At 36.8% G+C, this 20,954-nt stretch overlaps 1 protein-coding gene across 1 annotated transcript in view; it reads left to right on the top strand.

Annotated features, from left to right (window-relative positions):
• Positions 1-2,209: 2,209 nt before the first annotated feature.
• Positions 2,210-20,954, top strand: part of LOC110453278 (probable G-protein coupled receptor 83) — a 61,960-nt gene continuing 43,215 nt past the window's right edge. The window contains exon 1 of the mRNA XM_021502166.1: positions 2,210-2,634. The gene's annotated coding sequence lies outside the window, so the exon portion shown is untranslated. The remainder of the gene's footprint in view (positions 2,635-20,954) is intronic.

Below are 20,954 nucleotides of genomic sequence, written 5' to 3'. Positions count from 1 at the left end.
TGTGTGATTACATTTCTGGATTTAATGGGAAGACATCATGGTAGGGCCACATGCGGTGTAGGAAAAACTTTACCTGCCAGAATATCTTTTTTCGCCTCAATGTTAATTTTGTGTTAGTTATGTTCATGCTGTCCCTTCTTTCTGCTTTGTTGTGTTCTCAGTTCAAGGCGTTGCTTTTTCTCTTTGGTTTTTTATTTCTCTTATGTCAACACTATACAATTATTGACTTTTGTGCTGGTGAATATGATGTGATATGAACCTGAAACCGGATATTTAACAGCACAAAAACCCTTAACTGTTTTATCATATGCTTCAAAAATAACAAATATCAAAGGTCCTGCATTTTTGTTTAGTTTTTCATGTTTTTGCCTCTGTGCAAAATTTTGTCAGAAACTGAAAAAAATATTCACCGGATAACCAGTCTACATGAGTGTATGATGACTGAACACGGGTGTGGGATCCGGCCAATGTGATTGCAAGAAATTTTCAAGCATATACTAAACTTGGTTAATTTTTAAACAGAGGGTCGATACGAAATAGCAACAAGGAAAGACAGCATGAACAGGAGGAGAATGCAGGTCCACCGGAACATTGGAGTTTCCTGAACCACATGTGGGACCTGTCATAAGTCACATGACGTGTGCTGTTACGTGAGTTCACGAGAGTATGTCTGTCATCAGTGATATAAAACACTGCGCAGAAGTATTTATTTAACGCAGGCATCCAATAGGTGTAAATCAGATACTGATAACGATGACAAACTATCTGTTACTCGTTGACTCACCAGCAGACAACCCTGGCTCAGCACTTTATTGGTCAACAGACGACAGCTATCCATTAAACCTCATTAAGGTACTAAGCACTCCAATGGTCAACAGAGAGCAGCTATCAATGAAATGATACATATACTTACATATACTTAGCACTGTCGTCGAAGAAACAAATCAACCGAGAAATGAAATGAAAGTTAACCATCACGAAAGGGACAATGTCAAAGATTGCTTCGATAAGGAAACAAAGCCAGCCTGCAATGATATAATGATATCAGATACGAAGTGATGTAATTAATGCGAACACGATGGTTTATTTGTTTTTTATTATTAACTTTTATAACATTTGATGGGAAGATCAATACTTTCAATCCTTTGAAATGTACAATTAGCAATAGAAATGTGTCTAGAAGAAAATAATTTCGGTTTCAAAATCATTTGGGAGTCTCCAGAATAAGCCGAGACCAAAACGGAATATTGCAGACAAAACGGACTTATTAAATATCTAGACAACAAACATTGTCAATCGCTTATGATTATAACTTATCGTAATATAATCTAAATGACAGCTGACATTTGTGTATTCCAGAAATATTTTATTTTTACTGTTTGCTAAATGTCAAAAGTTTTTTGTTTAGGGTTTGGAAAAGTATGCTTCCTTACATCACGGGAGAATATTTGAATCTAACTTGCTCTCCCTTATAAATGTTGTCACGTGGCTATATAACTATCCATGGGAAATTAAGATCAATGCCTTACTCCTCCTACACAATAAATATACCTGGTATATTAATACCAATGTTTTCTCTCTTCACAATATTTATATATAGGCTGTTAAGATCACTGACCTACTCGCTGTATACAGTATAATAATACCTGGTCTGTTAAGACCTATATCTTACTCCCTTTACACAATGTTTATATATAGGCTGTTAAGATCAATGTCTTACTCCCTTTACACAATATTTATATCTGGGTGTTAAGATCAATGTCTTACTCCCTCTACACAATACTAATCTGGACTGTTGAAATCTGTCTTACTCTCTTTACACAATAATTATATCTGGGCTGTTAAGATCAATGTCTTACTCCCTATACACAATACTAATCTGGACTGTTAAGAACAATGTCTTTTTCCCTCTACACAATAAATATATCTTGGCTGTTAAGGTCAATGTCTTACTCCCTCTACACAATTATTATACCTGGGATGTTAAGATTAATGTCTTACTCCCTCCATACAATTATTATACCTGGTCTTTTAAGATTAATATCTTACTCCCTCCAAAAAGTAATTATACCTGGGCTGTTAAGATCATACATGTCCCTCGCTGTAAACAGTACCTGATACCTGGCGGCGGCTATTGGCCGACTGCGGAGTATTCTGTTAAACAATAGCTACCGAGCTATGTGTATTGTACCATAACACGTCCCTCCGCTGCCAGCTGCTGAAACTATCACCAGCGCGGGAATAACGTGCACAGCATCCCACTACTGTTGGCGCGACTTGAGATTAATAGTGGGAATTAGCGGTCGCTGTTTCACTACTGTCACCAATTTGGTGTAGACATTTTTGTTTTGATAAATCCCTTATGCGACGCCGAGTTATATCATAAATAATTGATGCCTAATAACATATAACGTTTTACTTTGAGAAAGTTTGTGTAAACTGAAGCTGACTTAAGGTACGTGGATGAGTTATATATATTCACAGAGGTGTACGGACCACTAAGAGGTTCACCACATGCTGGCTTTAACAGTCCAAGCATGCCACAGACGATTTGCTGAACTAACAACTCACAAGCCTGTGACAGTTTTGTTCCCTGGATTTACCACTAGGGCTACACTGGGAACACACATACAAGTAAGTATTGCATTTACATTTTTAACACACACACATCTATTTGAATATATTATAGCATTGGTATTGTTTTTTGGAAATATAATGACCTGTAATTGAAACGAAAGGATAATATTCAAAACAAACCTAGCAGGTGCCCATCGTTATTTTGGTTGTTATACAAATTGTAAGGCACCATGTGTAATATAATATACTTTGTAACAATATGAAAAGCATGCGGTGTGTGTGTGTGTGTGTATGTGTGTGTGTGTGTGGGGGGGGGGGGGGGGGTATGCCTTATGTATACCACTGCATGATTGTAAATGACAACTACACTGGGGCCTAAAGCATAACCAGTTTACTTTGTGCAATGCTCTTCGATGGGAGAGGACCTAGAAAGTTGCAAGAACACGTGCCCAATCCGTTTGACTGTTTAATATCGATAAAACATTTTTGAATGAAATGCTACAAGAACCATATACACGGGCGTGAGAACATTATCTTAAATGGAATATTTTGTACTCCACGAATGATTTCCTATTAAAAATCCCCCTGACTCCCTTCTGTAGGTCTCCAATGACACATGCCAGTAAAAAAGGATACGTGTATCAGCTCAAAATAATTGGATATACGACACGTTATACAATTTATTATGAAAGTAACATTTATATCCTTTTTTGTAACGTGATATGTGTTTTAGTGTTAGTCTCAACAAAACACGGAAGTGTCATAATAAAGGACAGACTAGAGGTATCACACCTCCATATCTCCTTATCATTCACTTAAGAAATATAAAAACAGAAAAAAATCTATTGAAAAATAATTGTGAAACAACAATTAAACCTGTCAGAACATCTTAAAGTTCACATTTTAACAGAAAAATCATTTTACAACAGCCGAAGGAGTTAAAGCAAACCCAAGAAATTGTTATCAGTGATGCCACTAAGGAAATACAAGAGTGGTATCGACAGCAGATGAGTACAAAACTCAATTAATGTCAAAGGTGGAATGTAAGGGTAAAATGTGATGAACTTTTAAAGGAGATTCCCACGTGGGTGATGAGGGATGAACAGCACAACTTGTAGATGTTTCAAGCCGGAGTTATACAGTATGACCATTGCGACTTGTAGGTAATTCAACGTGGAGCCATACTGTGTGATTATAACGACTTGTAACTATAACAAGGTGTAGTCATACAGGATGGTTTTACAACTTGTAGGTACTGTAAGGTGGAGACATACAGTATAGCCTTTATTACTTTATTATATCATACAAGGCGAAATATTGCAGTAAGCCTCTGATGAAAAATTTAGCAAAAAGAGTTCGAATCGTTGTGATGGTTGCATCCCTTTTTTACTCGAAATGATAATCCATTATTGAAAAAAAAATCAATTCAGATATTTTCATCCACAAGATCAAGGTAGTAGTGTTTCTCTGGTGGCATGACTATTTTCCTCCGATGTGAAGGAGATGCTCCTCTGGTATCAAAGAGGCGTTCTTTTTAGGCAAGTGACAGAGGTGTTCTTGTTGTGTTATAGGAACTTTTCCCGTTGGCAAAGACGTGTTCCTCCGCTGTCATATAGGTTTTCATTCCAGTCTGGTTATATAGAAGTGTCGTCTGGTTGTTATAGAGACGTTCCCTTTTTTTGCATAGACACGTTCTTCTGTTGACATACAGATATTCCTCTGTTGTTAAAGAGATGTTTTTCTTGCGTCATAGTGATGTTCTTTTCGTGCCATTGACATGTTCAATGTCAACTCCGTATACTGCACAACAACTATTTGTACACAGTTATGAATTTAAACTAATATTAATTGAGGCCCGCAGGGGGTCTCACTTTGGGAGGAACTCAGAGCACCCGGAGAAAACCCAAGGGATCGAGCAGGTGACCCCATTCCTTTCCACACCCGATCCCTCAGTGGAAGCCCGCCACTACGCCGCCCAGCCGCCCTAGAGATGTTCCTTTGGTGTCACGAAATGTTCTGATTATGTCATATTGGTGTTCCTCTGAGTGCAAGGTACGTGCTCCTTTTGTGAGATAGAGATAGGTGCCGGGCGTCTAAACATGCTGTTTTGGTGTCACAGGATGTTCCTCTAACAGTCTGGTGACATTGAGTATTTATCTTGTGTCTTGTGTTAAATAGTTGGGAAAAAAACACGATATCGGAAAACTCGAAAACGAACTCTGCCACCCATCCCCCCAACAAATTTTCACTTACAACATGTGTTCTCAGCATCACTTACGTCATTGATGTCCTATTTTTAGTTCTATAAATAATTCTTGATTTAATCAAACTTGTATAATGTACGATGTATATCAGTAATGCTGTTATACCAATAAGGTGCCTTTATCGTAAATTCCTTATTATCTTATAAGACTTTAATAGGAACTCGATATGGATCAGATGGAAATTATATTGATAACGATATGTGACATGCTCCTCTGTTTATAGGAGCTATTAAATTAATCTTATTTGTTAATAACTTATTGGTCTTAACTTCTTTACAGTCTGCGTGCATTTACTCCTTTATAAGCTTAACTTCTTTACAATCTGCGTGCATTGACTCCTTTATAAGCTTAACTTCTTTACATTCTGCGTGCATTTACTCCTTTATAAGCTTAACTTCTTTACAATCTGCGTGCATTTACTCCTTTATAAGCTTAATTTCTTTACATTCTGCGTGCATTTATTCCTTTATAAGCTTAACCTCTTTACATTCTGCGTGCATTTACTCCTTTATAAGCTGAACTTCTTTAAAACTTGTCTGTCATTAATAACTTTCTTGATAATATGTAAACCTTAATTTCTTCAAAACCTGTTTTCCTTTATTTTTGCTTACTTGCTTTACTTTACTCTTTTATATCATTCGCCTCTTTATACCATGTTTGCCTTAACTTTAGAAAGTTTTTCCTTTTAATAACCTGTCCACCTTTCCTTTTTATGATATATTTCCTTAAATAAAACCTACTTACCTGAAGTTCATCATTTCCGTTTGCGTTTTTTCCTTTATAATCAATTTGTCTTTTACTTTTTATAAATTGTTTTCCTTTATCATCTTATGTTAGTTTTCACTTCCTTGTTCTATATGTACTTAATATTTGCGTCAATTTACAGTTTCTGTGGCATATATATGCGTAAATTGACGCGGATTTGATGGCGTATCCAAATATTTCACGACACAGTCAAGCAAGTCTATCAAAGTATACATTATATGATACAGACCAACAGAATATATATCCATTATATTTTAGTCTCACAAAAGACATATGTACTAGAAATTATAGTCCCAAAATAATGAATATATAATATGTTTTAATCCTACAAAAGATGCATATATGTAATATTCCTACAAATGATTTTACTTCATATGCAATAGACTTTAAAGAAAACATCCATTATATATAATAGTCGTAGAAGGAAATTTTGATATACAGTAATGAATGTCATTATGTTGTAGGTCCCTGCGAGAATTTGTTATAATAGTTTTTAAAAATGCAGACAGTCGATATTATACAGTATATAGCAGACATGGGACCATGCTGAATGCCGTGCTATTGGTCTATCTATTATAGTTATCAACCCCTATATCACTGTCTAGAGGATACACCGATAACTGTGGTACAATCACGAGTATTTCTATAGTAAATTGATGTCGTTAAGCAAGCTGTATATACAAATATATATTAACTAAATATTCTTTGTCTTTACTTAGTCCGGATTCAAATGTTTCTTCTTTTTATTAAAACAAAGTAACTACTGCTCCACCAACTTACGGTTGGTTGATAAACGTATACCGTGCTTAGAAGTAGGAATCACAAAAAATATATAATGTAGATTGCTGAAGGGGAATCGTGTCAGCGCATATCTCACATCTTATCAAATAATCTTGTTACTGAAACACGAGACTAAATGTTGCTTGCAGCACACACCTCTTGCGCTGGACCGATGATATGGCCATTATCTAGAGCAATGTAGGCCTTTCCAAACGTAGCTAGAGAATTATAAATCTTAAGTTGGAGTGTGGCTTTTACATCCTTCAAACATCGCTTAGAACCGTTAAATTTCATTTTTCTCGGTTCTTAAACCCACTAATTACTTTGTATTTGATGTGTATGTTATAGTAAATGACTTGAAATAGAAATATAATCTAAAACAAAACAGATTATTTGCGAACCCTTGAGACATCTCCGCACAAACGACATCGGAGGATATGTCAGCTCTAACTTAATGCCAAACGACAAAATGTCAACAGTTGTTATTAATTTCTATTCCCATACCTTCGATTAACTGGAAAGTTTTCGAAAGTTGGGCGATCATTCAGTCATTTGCGCCTAATGTCAAAAATCACTTGAATTGCAAAATCATTCAAGACTTTAAAATGAATTATTTCAGACCATCTACATAGAGAGGTATATTATCGCTATCAATGATGTTCCAACCGAATTTCAGTGAAATTTATTACTTTACTCCTTTAAGTCAAGGTGAAGTTCATGTACAACTTAATGGAAAGTATTCTATGTTTGGTTGACGAAACAACTTTCAATCTTATTGTTGTTGCACGATTTGTAAAAAGATGATGACAATACGTTGTCTATCATTTAATAAAAAGTATCCATCTTATTGACAAACCTACATACAATGGATTGTACATGTTTCATGAAAATTGAAGGTCTCAGACTTGTTCGTGTCACAAATTTTTCCAAATAAACAAGATTTCGCCATATGCAACCGTCTCCTGGCTATCAAATATGACTCAATATGATTAATATGTGCGAAATACCGCGCGATAGATGTATTATTGAATCCCTATCGGAACCTGTGGGGCTCCTACAGGTTAACGTGTCGTGTCCCTGTGAATCATACAGTCGTAATGTCTGTACTTAAGTAAATAATTCAATTACAGCTCCTGACTGTACCTCGCTATTCCCAGGTCGCCATTGCTAGGCATGCTCACACGTCACCTGATCAACTAGAGATTCAATGTAAGTTTATCATAGAGGAAGCAGCACTGCAACCTCAATGAAATAATCTATTTAAAGCTTCCAGTCTACCGATTGCAAGAAATCAAAAGTCGACGCTAAATATCAGTGTCTTTAATAAGATACATTAATATTGTCGTGAACAGCTGGAAATAAGTTGTTATATTATATCTTAAGAAATTAATCACTAAAAAGCGAAGAACTGAAAACCCTTTTCAAAATTTTATTTGTAGATGCAGACAGCCAAACAGGGTCCACATTTTACCACACCACTCGGCTATTTCGACCGTTAGGACTTAGGGATGAGCATTCCAGGTTGTCACAGATAACTTGACTGTTGCTTTATATACATGTTAGTGATTGGCTCTGTGCACAATATCTAATTGTAGTCAGCCTGTGATTGAGTCGTTAACCGAGTACTATATCTCTATCTACCCATCACATAGTTACAAATGTGTGCTTTAGATAGATTTCTGCATATATAAATATAATATAAACTTTATTTATTTTACAACAATTATGAAACAGGTTATTTCAACTTATATAAATCACTCTTGTTGGCCCGTATGTTAGCGCGTGGGGGATCTTAGTGATGGAGGAATCTGGAGTACCCGGAGAAAACCCATGTGAACGGGCAGGTGATCCAAACCTTTTCACGTCAGATGAGGAAATCGAACCCCGGCCGCCTTGGTGAAAGGCAAGTGCGCTATCCACTGCACCATCCGACCACCCTACTTCATATGATCACATTTAGCGTTACACATAGGGAGGAATGTTTATTCTAAATCTAGATCTTATTCAGTTCCTGGCATTTAAATCATATCATATATGCTCCTCCGTTGGCGTTCGTGATTTTTTTACGCTCTGAATTTTTTCATAGGTTATATTGAATGGAACTGTTGTGCATATCTCGGGGAATGGATGTGTACATACAGTATATTGGTATGCCATGTGTCAAGATTTGTGTTGGGAAAGTGAGATACAGGATTTTTATTTTATTTTTTGTAGGTCTTTGGCCGAGAATTTTAGATAGTAACAGGATTCGAACAATAAGATCAATCGAACAATAGGCTACTGTTTTCTAAGTTAGATAACGGCTATGTACCACAAACAATGGACTGGTACTAAGTGTATATTGAAGTAACACATTGTCATGAATTGGTAACAAATACTATATGACTATTTGTTTTATAACAAACCCTTAACCTTTTAAGTCGGTGTCGATATCATGTTAATTTTTCGAACTTTATATGGTCATTAGTGTTTTGTAATTTCCAAATCACTCTTCAACAGAATGCAATATCCTGATGTGTTTATAACGTAAGATATATAATGTGTATTCCAATACTGAATTACGCTCTCCCCAATTTAATCGGATACGCACAATAGAATGGTTTCGTGATATTCTTGATTAAACATTTTGAAATTCATGTTTCTGATTTTAAATATATCATTTCGATGGACGTGTGGTTGCAGCATTAAGATCTATAATTGGTACAAAATTGAGTCAACTGATTCCATTAATCACCCAACTCGTTTGGATACACGAATTATCATAGAAATCTAATCTGCTCCATAATTTTCACCCTATTTTCATCTTCTGTTCCCACTTTGTCCCGTTTCGAGACATCACTCCCATGACATTTCTTCCTTTAGCTGTTTCGCCGTATTATAGCACGAACCTTTCCGTTGGCCTTATGTGTATCTATTTCATAAATCTGTTTTGTAATGCGGTTCACGCCGAGATAAGAACATATAATACTCAGCTTGAGATAATTCCTTTTGACTGATAATCGAATAGAATCACAAGGGTAACATCAACTTCGTTTTTCTCTCTATTTCCCCAGAGTGGACAGATGGGAGTCTGTTTGATATAGATTCTAAAGAATATATCAATGGCCAGTTCTGTGTTATAAATATATTCCCTGGCCAAAGCGTCCCCTTTGTGATGTCCATTAAAGCTCTGTACTATTTTCCAATCATCATGCTCCCATTGGTCCATCTACTGAAGCCATACCGACACTTCTACTCTAGCACGTAATCTTAAAATGATTCCTCTTTTAAACTCTTTTGGCTCCAGCTAATTCTCATGATGACGTATATCATTAATGATGTTGAAGATATATATATGTATATACATAAATGTGGTTAATAACTCCAGTTTTCGTATTGTCCGACAATAATGGACATCTGGATAAATATAATGACACGTCTTTGATGACGTGTGAAGGCCCCTAGAGAAGCATTGCTTCTGGCCAATTATCTATCATTCTTGTTGGGAACAGTTACTTAGGATATCAATCAAAACAGACCACAATGCTATATTAAACATAACCAAATACATGTTTTATTTAAGATTCCCTAGAATGATCAGGCTGGATGCTCTGGTAAAATCTAAACTCGTCTTATCCTTAGGGCGTATTGTGGGTGCAGGGATGATAATCTATGATATTATGAAAAAGGTGTTTTTAACATTTCCTTTCTATCACAATAAATTGGATTTTTCAGGAACGGAGTATAGTTATATCATAACCAATTTATGTTAAGAGAGTGTTTCATTATTCTCAAGCTACGAAAGTGGTGTAATGGAAAACATGACAGCAAATCTTGGCGGTATATCACTAGACACTTACTGTCTGTGTATCATGATTAATTGCACGTGAATTGTATTAGTACGTGATGATTAGGTTTGGTAATATCGATAATCAAAAAGATGAAGTTCTACTCCTGGTAATAGCTACTTCATTATGGACAAAGCATCATGTCGACCGGCTAAAAGTGTTGGCAAAATGTTCTGCGATGTCGATTTGATTCGAATTTTTCGTTTAAGCAATATGTTACACACAGGTATATAAATGCATAAACATAAATACCGTAGTTTGGTACATACATTTACTGTATGCGTACATATGTGTTATTATTGTCAAGTTGTGATTTACAATGTTATCTCGGTCGAAATCGGTAACTATGTAAGAAGCACTTTCCCGACATGATATGAACGCTTTGGTAGAGAAAACGTGCCTATAATTGCGATAACTTTTATTCATTCTTATCTCCCTTTTAAAATTAACTTTTACATGGCAAACCTCTGTGCTTGTTGAATTCGTTATGCAAAATTATCAAATTGATTAGAATGATAAGCTAGCACCACTTGTCAGAACCCTTATCTATAAAGGTATACGTTGTACGAGACGTATTGTCTTACCCCATTGATATTCGATGTTGTACGAGACGTATTGCCTTACCCCATTGATATTCGGCGTTGTACGAGACGTATTGTATTACCCCATTGATATTCGATATTGTACGAGACGTATTTAGAATGATAAGCTAGCACCACTTGTCAGAACCCTTATCTATAAAGGTATACGTTGTACGAGACGTATTGTTTTACCCAATTGATATTCGACGTTGTAGGAGACGTATTGTCTTACCCCCATTGATAGTGGATGTTGTACGAGACGTAGTGGCTTACCCCATTGATATTCGAGGTTGTACGAGACGTATTGTATTACCCCATTGATATTCGATGTTGTAGGAGACGTATTGTCTTACCCCATTGATAGGCGATGTTGTACGAGACGTATTGCCTTACCCCATTGATATTCGATATTGTACGAGACGTATTGTCCTACCCCATTGATATTCGACGTTGTACGAGACGTATTGTCTTACCCCCATTGATAGTCGATGTTGTACGAGACGTAGTGTCTTACCCCATTGATATTCGACGTTGTACGAGACGTAGTGTCTTACCCCATTGATATTCGACGTTGTACGAGACGTATTGTCTTACCCCATTGATATTCGACGTTGTACGAGACGTAGTGTCTTACCCCATTGATATTCGACGTTGTACGAGACGTATTGTCTTACCCCATTGATATTCGACGTTGTACGAGACGTAGTGTCTTACCCCATTGATATTCGACGTTGTACGAGACGTATTGTCTTACCCCATTGATATTCGACGTTGTACGAGACGTAGTGTCTTACCCCATTGATATTCGACGTTGTACGAGACGTATTGTCTTACCCCATTGATATTCGACGTTGTACGAGACGTAGTGTCTTACCCCATTGATATTCGACGTTGTACGAGACGTATTGTCTTACCCCATTGATATTCGACGTTGTACGAGACGTAGTGTCTTACCCCATTGATATTCGACGTTGTACGAGACGTATTGTCTTACCCCATTGATATTCGACGTTGTACGAGACGTAGTGTCTTACCCCATTGATATTCGACGTTGTACGAGACGTATTGTCTTACCCCATTGATATTCGACGTTGTACGAGACGTATTGTCTTACCCCATTGATATTCGACGTTGTACGAGACGTATTGTCTTACCCCATTGATATTCGATGTTGTACGAGACGTATTGTCTTACCCCATTGATATTCGATGTTGTACGAGACGTATTGTCTTACCCCATTGATATTCGATGTTGTACGAGACGTATTGTCTTACCCCATTGATATTCGATGTTGTACGAGACGTATTGTCTTACCCCATTGATATTCGATGTTGTACGAGACGTATTGTCTTACCCCATTGATATTCGATGTTGTACGAGACGTATTGTCTTACCCCATTGATATTCGATGTTGTACGAGACGTATTGTCTTACCCCATTGATATTCGATGTTGTACGAGACGTATTGTCTTACCCCATTGATATTCGATGTTGTACGAGACGTATTGTCTTACCCCATTGATATTCGATGTTGTACGAGACGTATTGTCTTACCCCATTGATATTCGATGTTGTACGAGACGTATTGTCTTACCCCATTGATATTCGATGTTGTACGAGACGTATTGTCTTACCCCATTGATATTCGATGTTGTACGAGACGTATTGTCTTACCCCATTGATATTCGATGTTGTACGAGACGTATTGTCTTACCCCATTGATATTCGATGTTGTACGAGACGTAGTGTCTTACCCCATTGATATTCGATGTTGTACGAGACGTATTGTCTTACCCACTTGATATTCGATATTATACGAGACGTATTGTCTTACCCCATTGATATTCGATGTTGTACGAGACGTAGTGTCTTAACCCATTGCTATTCGATGTTGTACGAGACTTAGTGTCTTACCCCATTGATAGTCGATGTACTGTTGCGCTAACACTGCTATATAGTGAGACGTAGCTGGTAAGGCAGGCCTGGTGATGCTTAGATAACTCGCACCACTGTGAAATGACATTATATCTTAAAACAATTGCACAGGTTTGCTGTCTTTTTATTGCCGATATTTCATGATCAGCGTGAAAAAGAAATGATGTATAACGGTTAAATAAGCATAACGACATACCTATTTAACTACAAAGTATATTATTTTGACATTAAGCAACATCTCTACTTTTTGTTTTTATCTAACACTTAAATACCATTTTGAGAATGAATGCTTCTCCAAGACCTTCAAGTAGTATAAATAAAGTCCACCAACGGAAGTGTTTATATCCAGTATAACACGGAGACCAGTATGGGGAGATATGTTAAATGGTTATCGTTTGTCAGAGTTTATTGTCATCTTACACTCGCACTGACACTTGTTTTGTCTCACATGTCATTAATTGTCGTATTAGCATTGAGTTATGGTGATCTAGTTTCCGTAACACGTGGCTGCCCAACATCTGTCATCCCGTCCAACCACATGCCGGAGCTGCCAGAGTTCCTTGTCCTCTCATATCTGTGAAATTAACATCACATTAAAATAGCATTAGAAATACAATTTTATATTTTTGTACAGAACAGCCCAGCCCTGAAAACGCATTCTTTATTTTCACTTTATTACAGATGAACTAATCTGTTAATACGTTAATTCGACACGAAATTGTTAGCTGCATTTAATCATTTCAGTTATTTCCGCTTCTGACGGCTGCGTCTTTCTCCTCTCCTGGAGAAATGCTGATAGTTCTCATAATGAAAAAAATAGCAAATGCAGCTATAAACATCCCAAGACGTAATATAATTCAACATGACGCACTGGACAAATTAAATCGCCATGGATTCTCTTGTCAGCATTATAACATTTACCGTCACTGGATTGTCAATGGAAAAGAAATGTCCAATATCATACGATTTTTGAATGGAAACCTTATGTAATGTACAATTTTAAAATATCAAACAATATCTCACGAAATCATTAATTTGAAAAAACATTGGTGAGATTGTTGATTCTCTTAACCTATTCAGCAGTTGCCTTTGAAGAACTCGGCAGAAAATGTCATATTATTTCATATTGCGTATCTCGGAAAGGAACAAAACCATCGTCCATCATTATCATTAAAATCTTAATCATTTCGTGCAATTAGAAATGTAAAGAGCACTACAGTGATTTATGACATACAAGTTATGTGCAAAACTACCAATAAATTGGCAGTTAATCTGGCGGAATATCTGTTGAATAACCAACATGTAAGTCACTTGAATGGTTGACCATACAAGTAGATGCACTACCAAGTATTGTGTATAAGGATCACATGTAGTGTAAACCGAAGCTAAAAAAACTCGAACGGAATTCAGAATACTCACAGGGGATATATGACCTGCCAAATATATAATGAACTTGGCATGTGAGAAAGCTATACCGTTTACTAATATTTTGAACTGTTCATATGATAAAGTTTATCACATAGTGTTGTCAGAGTTTGTCAGTCACGTGGTTTCTGATCATTTGCTGTTTGGTTACATATTGAGTGACCTATTAGGTAGCCTCTAGATCGTACCCAGGGCGACGAAGAATCATTCTCACAGCGAAACCTGAAAACAAAGGGGGGGTACCACATTAATATAACGTTAGGAATGTGCTGAGAGGCCATACTCCTAACTTATTAATGATAAAATGCTGAACTTGTTTTTATATTTTTAACAGAAGGTGTGATACAAGCCTGGAGACGTTATTGTCTGATGGCCATATACGCCATTTTCCGCATTCTAAGTGCGACTTAACGGTGGGTTTACTTCCTACCCAAATTTACCGATCTGTAATGACATTATGCCATCATTTAGTCTGTGCTGATGTGTGCTAGAAAATCCACGCGATACCAATGATGTCAATGTTGATAAGGTTATGGTAATGGTTTTGGCTTAGTTACACTCCCTTGCTAAATACGAAGTTTTATTAGGCATATTGTACGCACTGTTATTGTCTAGGCAGTGTTACTGTACTTTCTGCAGTGTTATTTTCAATGCCAGTATTTCCGCAGTTTTGTATTCTCCATATGATTATCTTATTAATGCCTCGGTAGTGATAATTTCTCAGCGGTATTATTTTCTCGTCGATGCTGTTTTTGTTGTTGGAGGACAACATAAAACAAATTGTGTAACAGCCTACACCATTGGCTTTATCCGTTTCTAGTATCTTGATAAGCGACCTTGTATTGTGTTACTTGGACTTTGAAAAATGCAGTGTTAAATTTTAAAATAAGAAGGTGATGATTTGAAAATGTTTTGGTAACCCGTTTAATTGTCCACATACCAATGTGTAGATGTTGAAATCAAATACGTTTCGTAATAACTACAACCTAGTTCATCAATCTCCTTGTTCTACAATAATATTTTTGCCCAACGCCATGCATTATATCTGTTAATCTTCAGTAGCAGTGGTGGTACGTTCATGTGGTGGGCGGAAAAAGTCATTTCTACCGGAAAAGATTTATATCCGCCGAGGACATTTAACAGTCGTCATCCTGACAACTAAAGGGTGTCACTGTCTATCAGGATTAAAACATCGCTTTCCGGGTTGAAAGGATAAACAGAATGACCACATATACATGTAGTACTCATGGTTTGCCTCAAGATGTTTTAGGGTTTCATAAAGTTTTTATTATGTCTTCTGTTGTTGTTTGCTCGGTTCATGGCTTTTCTTCCTGTTTGTATGTCTCCTGACTTCGTGTCTCTCCTCTTTTTTTCGCTTTCTACTCGATTCCTGTTGTTGCCTTTCTGATGCTTTGCTGTCTTGATGTTTTTTCTGTTGTTTCCAGGTTTCCTCAGTTCCTGTTGTTCTTCCCTTTTTTGGTGATTTCTCACTTCCTATGATTGATTTGCTGTTTGATTTGATATTTCCTAGATTGTTGTTATTGTAGTTTCTTTGTTTTAATATTTCTTCGGGTCGTTGCTGATTGTTAATGTTAATGATACCGCTGAGAAATTAACACTACTGAGACAGCAACATCTACCATTTTCCTTTTAAAAAATCTACCCTGTTTCTGGTGGCTGTCATATTTCTGTTTTACTGTCCCCTCTGTTCCTGTAGTTGTATTTCTACCTTTATTGATGCTTCCTCAGTTGTTGTTGTTGTGCTTTATTGGTTGGTGTCTCCATTGTTGCTGTTGTGCTTTATTGATTGGTGTCTCCATTGTTGCTGTTGTGCTTTATTGGTTGGTGACTCCATTGTTGCTGTCGTTTTCTCTCCTATAGAGTTGATATGTTTGTAATAGCGTCTCTGAGACAATTCTTTACGTCTGGTGCTAAAACTTCCATAGTAACTGCCAGATAAAAATTCAGTTTCAATTCCACCTTTAAACTATCCAATTCTTGTCCTGGTCAACCGTTCGTCAGGTTTGTATACAAATCACTCGTTCAGCCAGTTTGTATTTTGATGAAAACTTCCGCGAACCCACTACAAGACAATGTGTCGCGGACATACTTCCGTGCCTACAGATGTATTCAAATATTTGTGGTAAATATCTGATAAAGGTAGATGATGTTGTGAACGTCAAATCCGTGTCTAGATTTTTAATCTTCACAGAGAGCCATAACAGCCATGTGTTCTAATACTAGACAGTGTGTTACGTTCTTCTTTCAAAACAGCAAACGTCAAATTCACATTGTCGTCTTATTTGCTAAAGGTTTTTGAAATAGTGGATACCTTAAATGGCTACAGTTTTAATGGATCGAAGTATATACAAAATATAATCAAATAATCTATTTTTTTTTGGAATATCAAATTCTTAACTGTGTAGTATAAATTCTGCATGTATTTTGTTTAAGGGAAACTTCTCTGGTATAGGAAGTATATATGAGGTGAAAGTCAATGCTGTCCATCAGTTAATGATACACTAGACCCTATATCGCCTGCTTTCCTCATCACCTGTCATTCGGTAGCAGTAGAACAAAAATTGAACGAGACAGACACGTTATTTACTGTGATACATCCAACGTAACAATTGAGAGAGCATGGGAGGAAAACGTCATAAATGGGATCACTTCAGTTTGCCTGTCTGATTGTTTAGGTCACATGCTTTTCCCTCGAGGCAATGTTCACTTGTCAATTATTTGCGATGATCATGGATATGATTTGGATCACGTGTACGCTTCTTATTGATCTATTATATGTATTGTAAGTAATCAAAAGTGATTTACCTGCCTTTAATTACTTTATCGTTTACATTTATGTATTTTCATTTCATAATATCCATAAAACATATTTAGCTATAGTTCTATAATATTCTTGTAATACTCTAGCCACCTATGGAAAAAATGTATATAGGCTTGCCTGCCAGTGTTATTCGATCCATTTGACCATAACACCATGTCAATAAAATCTATTGAAATGAAATCAATCATATGAAATTTATAAAGCGGCAGGCAGACACTGATTTTACATGATGGTTTCACGTAGTATGTTGTCAGGCGAAGCTATATTTAATCGTCAAACGGATTAAGTTATTCATACAGGATAGTGGTGTTCCTTACTTCTGAAGAAGGTGTTTAGAACTACCTCAGGGCGAAGTACTTCTGTTTGCCATTCAACCGGAAGCTTTTGTCGTTCTTTCACTGTCGCATTTTGCTGATTTCCAATCATAAAATTTTCAATCCTTTGCCGTCGCGGTTTTCTCAATTATTTTTTTTAGCTGTTTGAAATTTAAAACGAAAACAAGACACAAGTCTGTATTTCCTGGCCCCGTTGTCTTAACAACACTCAGCGGTCTACTTGTTATATATGTAGTTTTGTCTGCAGACAAAGCGTCTAATAACTTAATCGTTGTCTGCAAACACTATATCATAATGATAATATCATTTATTTATCCAGTAATACATATTTAGACATGTCTAATTTACAATATGGCCCTGCATCATTATATATACAGATATCACAGAAAAATACACATAAGTTAATGAAAGACATTTGCAGATTAAAATACATGTATATTAAACACAAATACAATACTTATTTAAAAAGTATGTTGTTATATCATAAAATAAGTAGCAAACTAAAGTTTCGAGAAGGAATCCTGTAGGTATTTGCGTTGAAATATCATAACCTACTTACAAAAATTAAAATTTAAAAAAAACAGAACTCGATCTCAAAATCAATAAAACAAAATATGAACAAAGGAAAGATTTACATGAGGACCCTTGAAAAGGTATAAGGAGAATGAAACCAGGTGTTCCAAAAGGGTAAGCACTTTCTACCCTATAGATGACACCCAGCATGTAAATCTGCATCAAACACGTCCCCACATTGAGAACTCGGGTGGTGACAACAAAACCTCAAGGCACTCTAATGAGCATAATAAAACATCGACCTTCATATCACACAGAAATAGCATACTTCCCTGCGATATCTCGATAGCGAACTTAAAACATGTCAATAGGCTTTGCTTTATCAACCTGCAACCTTTGGAAACCCTGTGTTGTAAGTTGCCCATCAAGGTGTCATGATATTCGGAGCAGGGACCTCTAGAGAGGGTTTCAAAACAGCTAGACTTTTTAAATTATCGGAAAAATCTGATATAACTATATCGAAAGTTCGCGTCTAAGTGGTATTTGTCTGCATGTGAAATAAAAACATGGAACAGATTGAGAGATACTTTTGGAATCAACACTTTGGTTTAAGGTCGTGTCAAAACCTACTTAGAAAGGTGTTTACTCGGTTGGCCTTAATGTACTAGAGAGGAAACGGCCGGTAAATGAATTACTTTCACTTGACACGTAACGGAATCTTTTCACGGCTTCCGTTTAATTTGTCTCCAAATTGAAAGTTGATGTTGAATTACCAGACGTCCATAGAAGATACGAACCCCACGACATGTGGACGCAGCGCTGAGAATAGCGAGCTCGGATTGGGTGACCGATGACCACGCATTACCGGTCAAATTCCTTATGGGAGCCGTGCCTTATATAAAATGTAGATGGAATAAAGGGATTCCCCAATGATTTGATAGTCAGATGAACATTACCGAAGCCCCTAAAAGGCTACTCAAACTGCTAAAAATAGAAACGCTGGGTGATTTAATAGATTTGATTTGCTGCCCCCGACACTCGATACTCTAAAGTTTCATCAGTAGCGACAGCAGATCTGTCCGAGTATGTGACGATCTGTTGTGCATGTCTATACTTTGTGATATTTATTCTTAATCCATTACGTATACTTTGTATTAATATACTTTGCCTATGTTTACTTCTTTTGCTATACTTTTAAATATGTATACATTTTCTTTTGTATTGTTATACTTCATGACTGTATACATTGTGTACAAAAGTTTATATTGTATTTTGTAAATTGCTTGTGAAAAGAAATGCGAACGGCGTTAAAAATCGATCTTTCGATCGTCAACTTTCCCTTTCTAGATGGTAACATCCTAGCTCCTAACCCTCTCACCCTTTGCTGTTTGGGGCTTTGTGCTCATGGTAGGGTCACCGAAGCCAGACAGGTTGAAAGGTAGAGGTCAGACCAAGCAGCACCGTCCTTTGGCCGGGACACAAATGCTAGGTTTGCGTCGTTGTGCATTCCTTCCTGTGGGTTAGGTATATATACAGGTGACCGCCTTCGGGCCAGCCCTTTGTGCATTCCTCTGGAATGGTCGGGTCGTGGTAAATCCTCGGAGTCCCATGTATATAGTATAGATTTTGTTTCAGTCTTTTCTATTGTAGTTTCTTCCTCTTTGTTTTTACTCCTTTTTCACACCTTTAAAATTTGATTTAGCATTTGTTTTTGTCGACCTTTTGTGGCCCTAATGACCTATTCTGTGTTGATGGGCCGTTAAGCATTGATACTTATAATGATAATGTTCGCCATCATTATCTCATTTGGAAGACCTCCACTTCGCTGTAGATATAACTGTCATCGCTTTTTATACTCATTTGTGCGCTTTGTGGTTTTGTTGTCATTGCCCAAGGTTTCACTTTGAGGTCGTGGTATCTTTTTCGATTTTACACAGACTTACGTGACGGAGTTCGTTGATAAATCAACGGACGCTAACCTTTCCTTGTACCTTTTCAAGAGTTCTCCTTGTAAAGCTCTTTTGTGTACGTATTTTGCCATAATTTTATCGGTTTTGAGTTCAAACTTCAGTTGTGTCTACTCTTCTCTTTGAATCCTCCTACTTTCTTGTTCAGTCACATTTTACTGTGTATGTATATTTTGTAATTGGTATACTTAGTAATATGTTTATTGTTCATGCTTCGTAAATGTTTACTTTGTCTTGAGTTTTTTTGATTCCAAGTCTTTAGTATCGCACAAAAGATAAATTCGAAATTAACTATCAATCTGGACACCAAAACATTGAATTCGAACATCTGCTTTACCAGGTTCTTACACCACCACTTTAACAAGGAGATCTCCCTCCGTTGTTTCAGGCTGTATTACTCTGCCTTTATTCGTTAACACGCGTTTAATTAAGAGAGGAAGAAGTGCCATGTGATTCTGATTAGGATTTACGTCTCGCTCTTAGTTTTTTGATTCTTTATGTCAAAATAATTAAACACATTGGATGGTCTAGTGTTCGGCGTGTTGTGCAAGGAAAGGAATTGTAGGCTCTTGAAAAGATAGCACAGATGCGTATGAAAATATCACATGTGCGTGTAAAAAATATGGCGCGTGTGGGTAAAGATATTACAGACACAGGTAAACTCGCGGAAATGTATTACAGACACAGGTAAACACGTGGAAATGTATTACAGACACAGGTAAACACGCGGAAATGTATTACGGACACAGATTAACACGTGGAAATGTATTACGGACACAGGTAAACACGTGGAAATATGTAACGGACACAGGTTAACACGCGGAGATGTATTACGGACACAGGTAAACACGTGGAAATAGGTAAACACGCGGAAATGTATAACAGACACAGGTAAACACGCGGAGATGTATTACAGACACAGGTAAACACGCGGAAATGTATAACGGACACAGGTAAACACGTGGAAATAGGTAAACACGCGGAAATGTATTACGGACACAGGTAAACACGTGGAAATAGGTAAACACGCGGAAATGTATTACGGACACAGGTTACACGCGGAAATGTATTACGGACACAGGTTAACACGCGGAGATGTATTACGGACACAGGTAAACACGTGGAAATGTATTACGGACACAG

The sequence above is a fragment of the Mizuhopecten yessoensis genome, unplaced genomic scaffold (genome assembly GCF_002113885.1).
Source record: "Mizuhopecten yessoensis strain PY_sf001 unplaced genomic scaffold, ASM211388v2 scaffold7225, whole genome shotgun sequence".
NCBI lineage: Eukaryota > Metazoa > Mollusca > Bivalvia > Pectinida > Pectinidae > Mizuhopecten > Mizuhopecten yessoensis.
The sequence above is the reverse complement of the archived record's forward strand: the minus strand, read 5'-3'. Positions and strand labels throughout refer to the sequence as shown.